At 48.7% G+C, this 15,732-nt stretch overlaps 1 protein-coding gene and 1 long non-coding RNA gene across 2 annotated transcripts in view; one reads left to right on the plus strand and one right to left on the minus strand.

Annotated features, from left to right (window-relative positions):
• The window catches only part of KCNIP1 (potassium voltage-gated channel interacting protein 1), a 316,261-nt gene that overhangs the window by 180,196 nt on the left and 120,333 nt on the right, over positions 1–15,732 (minus strand). The window lies entirely within an intron of this gene.
• On the plus strand, positions 173–5,127 carry LOC140688342 (uncharacterized). The gene is made up of 3 exons (XR_012062980.1): positions 173–327; positions 3,418–3,979; positions 4,767–5,127. It is a non-coding gene; the product is annotated as an uncharacterized lncRNA (long non-coding RNA).

The raw sequence follows: 15,732 nt of genomic DNA on the forward strand, positions 1-15,732 counted from the left end.
GAGAGACAGCCTGGAGCAGCAAATACAAACTTAATCAGAACTGGAATGCCAATGAATTTCATCTATCTCCCATGCCAACCGTAATCAATTGATAGTGACTGCCTGGAATGCTGTGTTAAGAAGGATTCTGAGTCACATTCTAGCTCAGAAGGAAAGAATACTATGATGGATGATCAACGTCTGCCATGGGTAATAGATGAGGTAATGATAGCACATTAGGAACTGTCACCCTTGTGCTAAGGACTGGAACTGTGGCTACAGAGGAGCCTAGATTTATTGGACTCATTGAGTCAAACCACAACAACCAAAACCATTACTAATCCTCAGGTGAGTGCCTATTACAGGGCAGGTGTTTTATATACAACTTTTCAATTAATCCCCACAGTAACTCTGAAGGGAGCTACCAGCCCTATTTTACAGGCGGAAGGATCTGAGGTTCAGAGAGAGCAGGTGACTTACCCAAGATCACACAGCTCAAGAAAGGCAGAGCCAAGTTCTAGATAAGAACTGCCTGGCCTCTAAGTCTTTGCATTTCACCATAACATGGAACACCCTCTGCGTTCAGTGGGGTGTGGACTGAGAGGAGCAATATCCGTCCGTCTTTCAGTCTGGCTGCTGCCCACTGACAGGAGAGCAATGATGGCGGGGGAAGGGCTTGTCTCCCAAGCGGCTCAGATGGAAGCTGTGTGAAACCAGATTGGTTTTGGGTTTGCACTTCCTACAGCCTTTCTCCGTCTCTTGAGTTTGGTTTATTGCTCTTCCAAAGTTTTGGAAGAAGGCCAAGAAAGGCAGGAAGAGAAGGAGAGAAGGGATGGGAGACTCTCGTGTTGTCAGCTCCAATGATGTGCAAGCCACCGGGGAGAGATCACAGGGCTGGCGGCCAGGAGAACTGGATTCGTCTGCTGCTGCGTCGAGTTGGCTGAGCAACTGTGGGAAGCAGCTTTCCTGAGCCTCAACTTCCTCCCGTGTCCAATGGAGCTAAGCACAGGCAGTAGGTGTAGAGCCCCTGAGCAATGGCCCTACAGAGACCTCAGTGACAGACACGTGTGGGACCAACACTGTCCATGCACCCGTCAGCCAGGTGACCTGGGACCTTGGGCAAGTCATGTCTCCTTTCTGAGCTTCAGTCTTCACACTTCTAAAACAGAGATAATAACAATACCTACCTCTAAGGGGTGTGTGACAATTAAATGAGATCATTTAGGGGACATGCCCAGTCCAGTGTCTGATGTTCCATTCAGGGCAGCACTCCTTAGCTCTCTCCACACAAGTGCACACACACCAAACACCCTTTAAAGAGCTCCTGATTGACATACGGAGTCATTGGTTGAGATTAGAAGTCGGGGGTGGGGGGTGTGAGCGGCAGCCTGTCTCAGTTTCCATTCTTTGCAGATTGCACGTGGTGCTTTGTATCCTCGAACAGATTCAGCCTAGCTTCTGTCCGTCCCTCCATCCTCTCGCTCATCCTGTGTCTTTGCTTGAGTTCTCCTTTCTACCTTGATGCCCGTACACGCCCTTGAACAACATTAATGATCACAACAGTAAACATGCCAACAGCGAACGAATTCTCCCTCTCTCTTCTCCCTCTACTGCGTGCTTGCTACAGGCAGGCAGCCTGCTCCCCCCACTCTACACGTTTGCATTTTCTTCCACACTCTTTTACCCTTCCCCCTCCCTTCAGCCCCTTCTTGACTCTGTTCCAGGGTTTTGGGGAAAAACAAATCAACTCCAGGACAGATAAAGGCTGCAGGCAGCTCTAACCCCCAAACCACTTTGGTCTTTCCATTGCCTCCCATCCTGAGCTGCCTGGGAGACAAATCCCCATTCCTTACTCCATTTACACTTGATTTTCCATACTTTTCCAGGGAACTGATGTGGCTGGTATTATTAACCTCACTGGACATACGGAGGAACAAAGGTTCACACAGTAACTGCACTTAGAATCATATAGCCAATGAGAGACAAGCCTGGGATTTAAATCTAAGGCTAAGTCTCCAAATCTAATTTCTTATTTGACAGAATAGCACCTGGACCCAAATGCCTACAGGTCACCTCCATTTTCCTAAACAACCCCATCAACAACATGTGATCCGTTCAGGGGACCCCCTCAGGCTCAGAGTTCCAAGACCAGGAGATTTAAGGTGAATTCAAGCCATATATGTTCCACCAAAGACGGACACACAAAATCTCTGGTCTATTATAATTCACCACCTATTATATTAGTCTCTGCATTAGGGATAGAAATAATAAATGCTACCAATGTTAAGAACTACTGCCATTTACTGAGCCCTTACTATGTGCCACATACGTAAAAGCTACGAGAACCCTGCAAGGTCGGCACGGGATGATTCCTTTTGCAAGATGAACAGAGGCCCTCCACGTGACTTACCTGCCCAGGGTGAAAGGTGGGCTGTGGAGGGACTGGACTTAAAGCCACTTTGTAATCCCTCCAAGGATGAAGGGGAGGGATGGTTGCGAAGAATGTTTCCAGATGTGGGACCAGCCTCTCATTCTTTCTGCACAAGGAAGGGCACTGGGGAGGAGGCACGGATGTGCCAGAAGCAGCAGACGGGAGGCGCCGTTTTCTCCGCTGCTGCTTGTACGCCGGCAGTGCAGAATCAGGGCAGAACACGGCTGGGCCAGGCGGACATCCAGGGGGCTCCTGGGCAGGCTTCCCAGCGTGCCAGCTAAGAAGGGCTGCTGCAGCCGCCACCCCGTCTCTGGCGTGAGAGCAGGAGCACCCCAATGTGCTGGGGAGCTGCCTGGTGACCCCTGGCGTGAGAGCAGGAGCACCCCGATGTGCTGGGGAGCTGCCTGGAGAGCCCTGGCGTGAGAGCAGGAGCACCCCAATGTTATGCAGCTGGGGAGCTGCCTGGCAACCCCTGGCATGAGAGCAGGAGCACCCCGATGTGCTGGGGAGCTGCCTGGCGACCCCTGGCGTGAGAGCAGGAGCACCCCAATGTCATGCAGCTGGGGAGCTGCCTGGCGACCCCTGGCGTGAGAACAGGAGCACCCCAATGTCATGCAGCTGGGGAGCTGCCTGGCGACCCCTGGCGTGAGAGCAGGAGCACCCCGATGTGCTGGGGAGCTGCCTGGCGACCCCTGGCGTGAGAGCAGGAGCACCCCAATGTGCTGGGGAGCTGCCTGGAGAGCCCGCACACCTCGGGAGGTGGGACAGTTCACTGATGAGTTCACCTGAGAGCACAGCCTGTTTCCTTCTGCAGTTTTACTGTTTCTTCCCACAAATATTTATTGATGACTGACTGTGTACCAGGCACGGCCCTGCACTACATGCTGGGAATACAAGTGTCAAGAAGGCAGCTTATATGAAAATGATTCTGAAAGTACCAACCATGAGTAAGAGTGGAAATCCAGAGGCATGGGCTGATTTGTCTTATTCTTTCCTACCGTTGACAGATACAACTGGGGGACTTCAAATTCTGGGAGTGGGAAATCCTTCTGCGCAGCCTGGTCAAAGAAGACAGACTAGACAAAGGGAATTATGGCCTTGAATCCACCTGTGCCACTACCACCATCACCACCATGACAGCCACCACTACCATCATCATCCTCCACCAACACTACTACTAACACCGCTATATCTCCCCACCACCAGCACCAGCACCACCTCTGCTATTATCACCATCCACCACTAATGCCACCCCTCACTGCACTGCCACCATAGCACTCCCATCACTCCCATCACGGCCACGACTGTTATCATCACTATTAACATCATCATGCTTCATCATCACCATAAACACCACCTATCACCACCGTACTGCCATTAATACCACTGTTATCATCAGTCCCCAACACTTCCACCATCACCAGCATTGTCCGTCCCATAGTTATCAGCACCACTAACAGCATCCTCCTTATCACCATCATCATCACCGCGACCAACACCACCAACATCGCCACTGCCATCACGAGCGTCATCACCACCACCATCATCAAGACCGTCACTACCACTAAGGTATTATCACATTGACGTATTGATACGCACCATTTAGGTACTGCCTTACAGTTTACTAAATGCCTACGTGCACATTGTCTCATTTAACCCTCATGGAAATCCAATGAGTTGATATCATGATTGTTATTATTTAATCAATGAAGAAACTGACATGCAGAGAAGGGTTAAATTTTTTCTTAAACCACACAGCTCCTAAGGGGCAAGTTAGAACTGGCCTTTGGTTCTATTCTACCCAACACCTCACACCTTTTTTTATCTCCATCAGCTCTAAGTAAGCAGTGATGGAATGGCCCCCAATGCTCTGTTTTTGCACTAAACCACAATCTTTGATGTTCAGATCATGTGGATATGCTGCATATGGGGGAGGAGTCAGAGCTGTGCCCAAGTTTCTTTGCTACGTTAATCCCATTTAGGGAATCTCAAGTCCTCGTGCATCTCTGTGAAACGTCAATCCAAGTCACCGAGTATCAACCGTGGGCTCAGAACGGTGTTGAGCTTCTCGGTGGAGCTCAGAAGGACAGGAATAAAGGTCCCAGTCGTTGAGGAAAGTGTACTCTTACTGGAGAGTCAGGGCATGTTTACAGGGAACGATTACAGAGCAATTCAAGGCAATCAGTTGCTAAATCATGCAGGACAAACAGTGAAAGCACTGGGAGGGAGCAGGGAGTGGATGTGGGAGCAAGTGATCACTGGGAGACTTTAGGGCAGACAGGGAGGGGTGAGAGGGGACAGTCCCAATCCCCATTTACTTTGTCCTTTGTTCATTCTTGTCTCTACTACCTTCCAGGACCCTTTCTCCCACCTCCCGGAACTGGACAGCCTGACTCCAATTCAGCTTCCATTCTCTTCCCTCCCATTTCTGATGACAGACTTTCTATTGACATCTTCCAAGTCACAAATGTGTGCTGTGTTTCTCCATTCTTGTCTACTTCACTGATGTCGCTCATGAGATTCCTTCTGGCTAGAGCTTCACCACCTACATTCCTGCATTGGCCAAGCCCTCGCTCTGTTATCAGCCTCGAACTCCACCTCTTTCAGCCTTCGTCTCTGATTCCCCAGCCCTGCCCCTCGGGAAGAGATGCTCTTCCCCTCCTCGGAAGCCCCGCAGTGTAACACAATCTGCAGTTTAGTACAGTTAGATACCCCGATACCGTCTAGACTGGTGACTACGCGTGTCGGCGCTGGAGTCAAACCATCTGGGTTCAAATCCTGGGTTGGTCAAATGAGAGATGAGGCATTGAACATTTCCTTCTTTACGCCCTCAGTTTCCTTACCTGCAAAGGGTCAGTAATGGTGTTAACTTCCTCATGATGCTGTAAGGTTTGTATAAAAACCAAGATGCTGAAGTGACTGGCACAAAGTCGGAGCTCTATAGATTTGTGTTAATATTATTATTATTATCACCAGCGTGAAGCTCCTTGAGGGCAAAGACAGTGTCCTACATCACTCTCATCTCCCTCTGGCAGCTCCTCCTTCAGGGGAAGGCAGATGGGAGCCTGAATTGGCTCCCGGACAAGCTACACGATGTGGACCAAGACACAGAGTGGTCGCTCTGGAAGGTGAGGAAGAGCCAGGATAGTAGCACAAGGCGAGAGCAGATACTATAGGGAGTGAAGAGCGCCCCAAGAAAGTCAGAGCAGGATTCGATACTCAACCTTTAGTCCCAGGCCTTCCCACCCATCCTTATCATGCACTCTGGGGACATATCAAATAGCAGAGTGCTTCCAGGAAATGAGTGGGGCTGCATTTGGAGTCAGTCCGAGATGGTATGAATCATGGTTCTTCTACCAGCCATCCGGAGGGACTTAGACAAGTCACTTCCTCCCAAGACTAGTTTCCTCATCTGTTAAATGGGCAGATGAATGCCTTCTTCTCATAGTAGGAGACTTCATTTGTTAGATGGGGATAGTCATAGTACATACCTCATAGGGTTGTTGTGAGAACTAAACTAGTTTAATGTACCAAAAGTACTTGGAGTAGTCATTGATACAAACTGTCACACAAATGTTATTTCTTTTTACTATTCTTCTTCTTGTAAAAGCTTTTATAATATTAACTGTGTTATTGTTATATTTGTCAACACCTTGCACAGTGCCTGGCACATAGCAGGTGCTCAGTACAGATGAGTTTTCCCTTTTTTCTGTCTGTCTCCAACTCTGATGCTGAAACATCCAACAGGCACATTTCAAGAGATGCTTAAAGTACCAAAAAAGTGGAGGCATCAAAAATTTTTGATAAAACATGTTTTGAAAGTATATTATATTTCAAGAAAATTATCAAAGAAGTCATCATGGGAAAAATCTGAATTTCATTTGATTTTCTTAGACTTATCTTACTGTTTCTGTTTTGAATTGTCTAAGTAGCAATTGGTGGGGCTGGTTGGTGTTGAGGACACAATCTTTTAGCCTCGGTGCCTTTAAGGCTTAGAGTCCTAATCCAGCCCAGTGTCGGCACATGCAAAGGAGAAGGGGAAGGAAGTGAGCAGAAAGGAGCCTTTCTCTGATAAGAGATCCTGCTGAGTGTGCGATTTGACCATCTGACCGCCTAGGAGAGTCTTACAAGGGTGAGTCCCAGGGATGGAGAGAAAGTGCAGCCTCTGCCACACAGATGCTAATGCAGAGGTTTCCCAAGGGCAGGTGGGCACAGCGTGGCCTCCAGAACCCTCCCTCGGCCGCCAGCAGACCCCTCCTCTCCCTCTGGGCCGGGGGTTGGATGGGTGAGGAGGCTGGCAGCTGTCATTTCCCGTTCTTGGGAGCTCAGAAGCTCAACCTTTTCTTGGGGATCAGAAGCCTGCTTGTCCTGTACGTGCCCTCAGGCTGGAAGAGGTGCCTCAGAATCGGACGTGCTTCAAATCCTGGCTCTTTAATCCCTGGAACCTCACTGAGCCTCAGTTTCCCAATCTGCAAAATGAGGACAACATTACAACTGTCACAGGACTACTACAGAAATGAAAGAAGACTCAGTATGCAGAAGGCTCTGGGACACAGCAGGCCCTCAAAAGTCAGAATTCCTCCTCCTCTTCAAGCAACATTCCCCAGCGCTCCCATTTCTACCCTAAACAAGCCTGTTCACCCTGGATGAGTCCTGGTTAATTGCTTAGTGCAGGTAGCTTTCTATAATAACTAGGATTGTTCATTTTTCCCAGCAGAGACGTCCTACTAGGCGCCCTGGAAAAGGTATTTGACTTGCATGCTTCAGGCCCTTCCTTTGTCCACACCTACTAACTTCTGTCAAATCTGCTGGCTTCAAACCCCACACAAGGCTTCTGCACATAACCCAGGCGGCCAGCCTGGTCTGCCTTCCTGAGCATTGCCACTGAAATCCCTCGGGGAGGTGGCTAGTTCACACAGCTCTGCCCTGCACCCTGTCCTGGCCTATGGTCTTAGAAGCAATTTAGATGAAGAGCTAGAATGCCCTGCCATACCTTCAGGTAGCCTAGAACTTGGAGGTACAGCTAAGGTGATGGCTGGTGGAATCACGATTCAGGATCTCACTTGGCTAGAATAATAGTTAAAATTAGCAAATTAAAACTTAATGGGCATACCTTTTTTTTTTTTCATTTACGGAAAAAAAAAGAAAAAAAAGATTAATTCCAGAAATGCTAATCTGGTGGAACAGAACTTCCTAGCAACTCACATAAGAACATACAATGCTGGGAAAGCCTAGAGTTCAGATCCCAGGTCTGATACTCAGGCTGTGTGACCGTGGGCAAACTTCTTGCCTTCTCTGGACTTGTCTGGTTATCCAAAAATGATACTCAAACCAGAAGGCTTGAAAGGTCCCTTCCAGTTGGACGTATACTCTTATAATTACATATATGTGTATATACACACATACACACTATACTCTGTACTCTAAGTCAATGATCCTCTAACTTCAGTGGGCATCCAAGTCACCAGGAAATTTTGTTAAAATGCAAGATTCAGTAGGGGCCTGAGACTCTCTGCATTTGTAATAGGCTCCCAGATGATACAGATGCTGTTGGTGTGAGGACCACACTTTGAGTGGCATGGTTCCAGGCAGCAATAACCTGCCTCTAATGCCCCCTTGCGATGTTCTGACCATTGTATCTTACATATATTATTGTATTTAATTCTCATAACGACCTTGGAGGTCATTACTATCAATGTCCTAATTCTCTGGATGTGGAAACAGAAGTTCACAGTGGAGAAGGCACCTGCCTGAGGTCAAGTAGCTAATAAGCTGCACAGCCAGGCTTTGGATCCAGGTCTGTCTAACCAAGAGTACACGTCCACACCTGCAGTACCACTTACATGTGTGTAATATAGATTTAGGCCAACGTGTGGCTAAGGATGGGAAGGGAAGTAATGAGAAAACAGAAGGCAAATGCACCAGCAAGTTCCTGCATGTGTGTCCTCTGCAAGGATGACCACTCATCCACCCACTGACTGGCCTCTTCCTGCCTCTCTCAACCCTGTGAACACACTGACTGATTCTGGTGCCTGATTCTGATGGTTCGAAATTCTAACAGCCTTGGAGGTATTTAAATGCTCTATTCTTCACTGACAGACAGTGAGGGCTGTAACAAAGGGAGAAGAATTTAGTTCATATAAATGATTAGAGCAGAGGAGAGATGTTTAATCCTATTAATGAATTTGCTAATTGGCCTGCTGCCCCCAATCATTTCATATTCAGGCTTTTGCAGCGTCAGATTAAACAGAATCAGATCCAGGGGTGGTTTGAGATGGGGCTAAAAGCATTTTGCTCAAGGCCCGCAGATGGCTCGGTTGTTTTGTATGGCTAATGAGGTGCTTCGTCTATCCCTGGATGCCACTCTCCAACCTCCACATGCCCTGTTTTGGCTGTTTTCCCTCCAGGTGAGGCCAGAAGGGGAGGAGGCTAGTGTGGTGGTTAAGACCTCAGGCTCTGGGATCAGTCAGAACCAGGCACTGCTATGTGCAAGCTGTGCAACCTTGGGCAAGACCCTTCTCTCCTTGGAGCCTCAGTTTCTTTATCTGCAAAATGGGAACTGTAATAGGGTCTGTCCTCTAGGGCTGGGAGGAGGTTAATAACATAAACATGGGAAAAGGGCACAGCAAGGTGCCTGGCACAGAGCAAGGTGAGGCCAACGTTAGCTACTATTAGTTATTATTTACCCCAGCAGACGATCCACGTTCTTCTCTGTCACTGTTGGGAATTTCTTTCATCATCTACAACTGACAACTTCCCACAGGAGCCACCCAGAGAAATCGCTTGGGATTCCAGTGGCCATGCTTGTGATGGCTCTGGGTCCCAGAGGGATGGAATCAGAGGCCACAGCTTGAAGGCACAGAGACCACCAAGGACTCACAGTCACTATGCAGAGGGAGCAACAGAAAAGGAAGGGACCTGCCCTGAGATGGGACAACAGACAGCAGCGAGGCCAGCGCTACCCCGAGCTGCTAAAGCCACCTCACCTTCTGTGACGCACTGTGCTCACTACTTCGCTGACCCCTTCCACAGCCCTGAGGGGGACACTGTCATGGTCCTCACTTTAGAGAGGAGGACACTGAGGCTCAGAGAAGTCAGCTAGGAAGCCATAGAGCTGGAGTTTGAACCCAAAGCTCTGACTTTACCTCAGTGGTCCTATCGCTCAGCCCCACTCCGAGCCCCTGATCTGCACTGACTTCAGTTCCCATCGCGCCCCCCACCCACTGCCCCTGGGAGGGTTTCAATTTGGCCTGGGATAACAAGAATTAATCCAACGCTCTGTTCCAGCGGCTACGGTATGGGATGCTAGTGATACCTCAACTGATAACAGAGACTCCCTAAAGGTGACCTATTTAAAACACCACCTGGAGAGAGGGGAAGCGTTCAGAGATAAGCCAAGTTGTCTGCAGGTCCCAGGACTCTCAGTCTCTCGACTCACACACACACACACACACACACACACACACACACACTCTCTCTCTCTCTCTCTCCACCAATACTGCTCGTTCTCCGCCTGATAAATGGGAGCATCAGCTCCAGGGCCATAATGCAGAACTCTGCAGCACTTTTCCCCATGAGCAGATCCGGATTTCTCATTGGCGCCGCCACAACCCTGCACTACTCGTATGAGCCGACAACATCCATCAGTGTCAGGCCTTGACAGAGGTCCTGGAATAAGACTTGTTCCCTGAGAGCTAGTCTGAGACATAAACGCGTAAATCCGTAATTACATAATGTTTAGGATTGTGGCAAAGGGAAGCAGCAATAGCTGTAGGGGAGCAAGGGAGGGGGATACGTGGTCTGCCTATAAGAACTTGGGAAGGGGTGACATTGAATGAGGTCTTGAAGGATGTGTAGGAGTTCGCCAGGTGAACAAGGAGGCGGAAGTGGAGGAAGAGTGGGGAAGTAGAAGTGGATCTTGAGCAAAAACAACACCAGGGAAGCATTGCTAAGGAATACTTATGGAATTGCTTGGTGAACAAATAACTGAGTGGACCAAAACACAGGTTCTTGATTTCACCCAGAAAATGTAAAGGCGAACCTAAAATACAAGGGAGGCCATTGTGGGTCAGTCCTCACTTAGTTTTTTTAATTAATCAACGAGAGACTGAAAGCTTAGAGATATTTTTCCCATTTTCCCACATTCCCCCCAAAATACTACACACCTACTGGTATCCAAAAAATTACCAGAATACTTCTTGACTGAATTTATAATATTTAGCTTTCCAAGAAGCACTTGTTATAAGTTTAGCATTAATTATCTAATTATACCAGGGGTTCCTGTACCACTGACTCCTTCCAAGTCTCACGGCGGGGGGTTTAGATCCAGGATTCGGGTAGCCTGACTAGCAATGCTCTTCATGCAAAGACAGTCTTTTACCATAGCCTTTCTGGGATCTCATTAACCATTCATTAATTTATGGATTCATTCATTTATGCATGCACTCATTTCTTCATTCCTTCCTTCTGTCATTCCTTTGATACTTCATCTGCTTCTTCATTCATTCACTCATTTATTTATCCCCTCATTCATTCTTCCACTCACTTGCTAATGTACACACTCGCTTGCTCCTCTGCACTTTATAAAGCATTTATTGAGCAAAGCCCTTCTAGGCACACAAAGAGGTCCAAGACATGGGCCCTTTGCAGGGACCAGGCCAAAAAAACCCCAAGGATTTCAGGCAGTCGTCCTTTCACTTCCATATTTCAGTCTTTCCCATCTCCCTCTTCCCTCCACCTTGAGTTCCACTGACTTTCTTCTGGGAGGATCAGAACTGTGCCAGGCACTGGGTGTGGTCCACCCGTACTTTTGTGGCTATCAGGGGGCTGGAGAGCAGGAATACTGTCCTCAGCTCTTCCCTGCTAAATGGTAAACAGATTCAGTACATTTCGTGGACAAAGCCAATTCAAAGCCAGCAGACCAAATAACAGAATTCATTCCAGGCAGCGGGCTGGTAACTAAAATTCCAGTGGGAAGCTAACTTTTCCTGCAGGGTCTGCAATTCTAGGAAATAACAGCGAGAGGCCAAGCATTCTGTTATTTATCATTTCCTCCAGAAAAGATTTATGGGGTACCTACTATGTGCAAGGAACCAAGCTGGGGACTGTGAAGGATGATTCAGAAAAGCTCCCCTCAAAAAGCTGATGCTCTGGGGGTGGGGCGAGGGGTTAACACCTCCATCAGCTGCCTAATTCAAAGCATGACTTGAGATTCGTGAGACTGTACACCGTAAAAGATTAAGGAATTTAGATGGAAGAAGTCGCTTCTTTCTGGGGCTTGGGGAAGCCTTCCTGAATGTGGAAACAGCTGAGTGAGGTCCTGGAATCTGGGTAGAATTTTAACTATTAGATAAGGAAGTGGAGGGGAGGGTAATACAGAGTTAACAGAATGGATAAAGATGCAGAAACAGGTATTGCTCAAGGCACAAATACCTCTGTAAATCAGTATTCCTCTTTTAGATATTTAAAAAAATGACATTTCTAAAGTGAAATGACTTGCCAAAGGTCCCTTGAGCCTAGGACAGTGCAACAACAGGGCTAGTGCTTCTCTATGCCTCGCTGCCTCTCGTTGGTCCCCCAGATCTCTGGTGGCTGAACATGCTGCCCCAAGCAATAAACCCCAAACCCAGCCTCATCAGGAAAACTGGGCTTCCATAAGGTGTCTGAGAGTCCGAGGTGCTTACTAATCTACTAAAACAGTCCCATATTTGTCTCTAGCTTGTCACGTGGCCATAGGAAAAGCCTCTAACAGCTGTGGGATTTTGTTTGCTCATCTATTCAGTGAACACTCTGGAAATTCCAAGCTCAGTCCTTCCTGAAGGTTCCAAATGCTGTCCCTCGGTCACGGAAAATTGATAACACAGCCACCCCTGCAAAGTGGGATTATCTGCTATAAGCGAATCTCCAGTGAGATGCCCTTGGTAGAGTGATGCTCTCCCTAAATTCTCTTGCCCTGCCCAGGCCCCAGCTGCTGCACCTGCATGATTCTTCTCTGATCACCCGTGACATCCCAACCCTTTAAGCCCAGAGCAGTGTCCCTGGTCTGATAAGCACACACAAGATGCCCGGAGCCAGAAATCTTACCTAGGTCCTGGGATGCAGAGGCTGAATCCCTGAAGCAGGGCCTTTCCCTTTCTTAATTAAAGACAAGGATCCCAAACAGAGAGTGGGACAGGAAATTAATGTGAATGCTTTTTATTCAGTGGCACAGCTCTTAAATCACTTTAGATTTCTGTTGCCTTCAGGAAGCTCTCCCTGAACAGCCAGGTTGGGCTACGTACATCCCTCAGCACTAAATCATGTGGAGCTTTATATGTACGCCATTCCAAATTATAATTTTGAAACACGCAGTGTATTTGTTGAACAAGATACAATGTTTTCAGGACCAGCCACAAAACAGAGGTCAGCGGGGGCTTCAGCAACAGAATCAGCATCTGAGTACATTTGGTCTGGGTCCTAGTTCCCTGGACAGGGCAGGATGAAGTCTCCAGAAATGAACTGTGAGGACTTCCAGAGGCATGGACTACTTCCAGGATGGCTTACTCTAGGCATTTGGAAGCCCCAAACAGCAGAGTCATAAACTGAATAGTAGTTACAATTTGCTGACTACTTCCCATGTAGGAGAGCTTGTGCTAAGCATTTGATTTGCATTATCCCTGAAATCCACACAACACAACAGCTATTTTAAGACAGTATCTACTACTGTCCCTGTTTTGTAGTTGAGGAAAACAAGGCTTAGTCATACAGCTAGTAAGTGGTACAGCATGGATTTGAACCCAGCAGGGAGACTGATTCCTGAGTTGAAAATCTCCACCACACTCTTCTGACTGATTCTAATTAGATCCAAGCCTGATGTCTCAGAGATCACAATGCACAGCACTGGTAAGAGCATCAGCAAAAAAAAAAAAACAAAAAAAAAAAACTTCAAATTTGAGAACCGGATGGAACCTGAGAAAATGTGTAATGTAACTTTCCCCCTTTCAAAGGTGAAACCTAGGTCGAAATGGGGGAAGGAGCCAGACCAGGAAGTGATCCCTGATCACTAGTCTTTCTGGTCAGTTTCCAAGCCACTTCTCTCTGCAGAAAGGGTCTCCTGCTGATCAGCATCCCACTGAGCAAGACAAGAAGATAAGACTGCTCCAGGGCAAATGCCTGGGGTGGGGTGGTGTACAGAGCTGGAGCTCCGGACAGTTCTAGCCAGTGTGGTGGGGGCTTTGTGCAAGGGGGCTGACCAGCCACCCAGGGCTCAGGGCAGCTTGTCATGGTGGCCTTTCCAATAGCCCTAGACCTGCAATGAACTTGTTGTGAGGGTTAAGTGAGAATTGGCAGATAAAGGACACACAGTAGAAGCTCACTGAATGCTGGTGACCCCTCTTCTTTATCTTAAACTTCTAGGACAGGGAAGCAAAGAGCTCTGGCCTCTGGGAATCCTGCAGGAATTCATCCAGGGTGACCTGGGGTTTTGTGTACAAAAAGGGAATGGTAGACAGTAATGTTTGAGCTCTTAATCTTTGCAGAGGCCCGTGTAAGGAGCGCAGATCCACGGTTCATTTGATCTTGGCATCTTTCAATAATCTCCTCTGGGTCCCTGGTGGCTGCAGCCAACACAGTATATGAGGCAGGGTCCTCCCTCTCCCCACTTCCTCCACATCCAGTTTCCTGCCTGAAGATAGTACGCCCGTCCATTTCATGGATAAGGAAACTGAGGCCGAGAGGTGAAGGGGCTTTCCTGAGGTCACTTAAGGAAGGAGGGATAGAGCTGGGATTTGTACCCAGACTCTGTGGGACTCAAGGGTCCAAGATCTTTCTGTGATACCTAGCTGCCTCCCAGGAGTACCATAGGCATTGCAAATATTTTAAAACAAACCCCTGAATTTCTTGTCCCCACAGTCGCCTGGGCTCTGGGACCTCATGGTGTTCAGATGTTGGGAGAGGAGACCAGGCTTTGGTGCTGAACTTTGCCCCTAGTCAAGCAATATCAGAGGATCTATGAGAAGGGAGGCTCTGAATATCAAGGTCCTGGGCCAAGGCTCGCAGACTTGTCCTGCCTAAGACAACCAGTCCCTTCCCTGCCAGAAGGATGTATAACTCAGCTGGACAAATGGGCCTTTTCCCATGGTCTAGGCTCTGAATGCCTAAGATCGTCACCGAAAGATCCTGTCCCTCAGTATTCAGTCAGTCTGATGTCTCTGGGGGCTGGGCCAGATGCCTGCACCCCTCGAGAACAGGTTATTCACAGGGAGCTCTGGGATGCAGCCTTCCCTAATGAATCCGGAAAGACCAACCAAGTCCTAAGAGTGGACTCACTGTGCGTCCTGGAGTCCACCATTGTTCTAACACAAATCTAATCACTAGCCTACATAAGGAGTTGGAGCTGCAACCCCACCTGTAACCAGAGCCTGGGTTCCAGTGGCAGAACCTGAAGGTTTAACTGTCAGGTTACTTAAAGTCCTTTCACCACTCACAGTAGTATTTGAGCATGAAACCAAACCAAACCAGACACATCATATTCTTTTTCCTAACTGTATCCAGTCACTTTATTCCAGCATAGTCCCCCAAGGCACAACACATGTTTTCCCCAACTTCACATGGACCCACTGGACAACCGTCCCACTGGTGAGATTGTCCCAGCTGGGGTCCAGGCGGGAGAGGCCCCAGGATATGATGCTTTCTGATCCTTGATGTTAGCGCACACATCCACCAGACCTTGACAATGCCCTCAGCTCTCCAGCGGTTCCCAGAGCATGGCAGCACCCCCGTGTGATGCCCTGGCTCCTGATTCCCTGAGCCACCAGGACACAAGCCCTGGGAGTTTTACCACCTGGCAGCAGCTGATTCCTTTTGGCTTGCAGAGGGTTACTGAAGGGGCAGAAAGCATTCTCTCTCTCTGGTGGACCCCCAGGTCTCCACAGCATCGCTGCCGGTGGGTAGTGTGTGAATGTGTGAGCGCCGTTGCTGGGTGCCCACAGTTACACAAACACCAGCCGACACTGGAACGGTTAGAGCTTCCTAACATTTCCACCCAGACAATCCAGCCACCCCCCTTCCTTCTGCTCCTAGAGATTTTCCCAAGAGGAGGGTCCCGGCACCTGGTGCCCCAGAAGGGTCCTGTTGCCCCCCGAGGCCGGAGCCCACTCTGGCTCCCTCCTCTGCGAGCTCACGGGTGTTCACATCAATCCTCCCGCCGGTTTCTTACTCCTTTGGATACAGGAATCTGAACCCGCTCCTCATGGAGAGGGGGGTCCGGGGCAAGGGGGGCAGGTGGCACACCCCAGCCCAGCCCTGAGCACCCCCAAACCCAGCAGGGGAACAAAAGAAAGAAG

Source organism: Vicugna pacos, chromosome 22 (assembly GCF_048564905.1).
Source record: "Vicugna pacos chromosome 22, VicPac4, whole genome shotgun sequence".
Lineage (NCBI taxonomy): Eukaryota > Metazoa > Chordata > Mammalia > Artiodactyla > Camelidae > Vicugna > Vicugna pacos.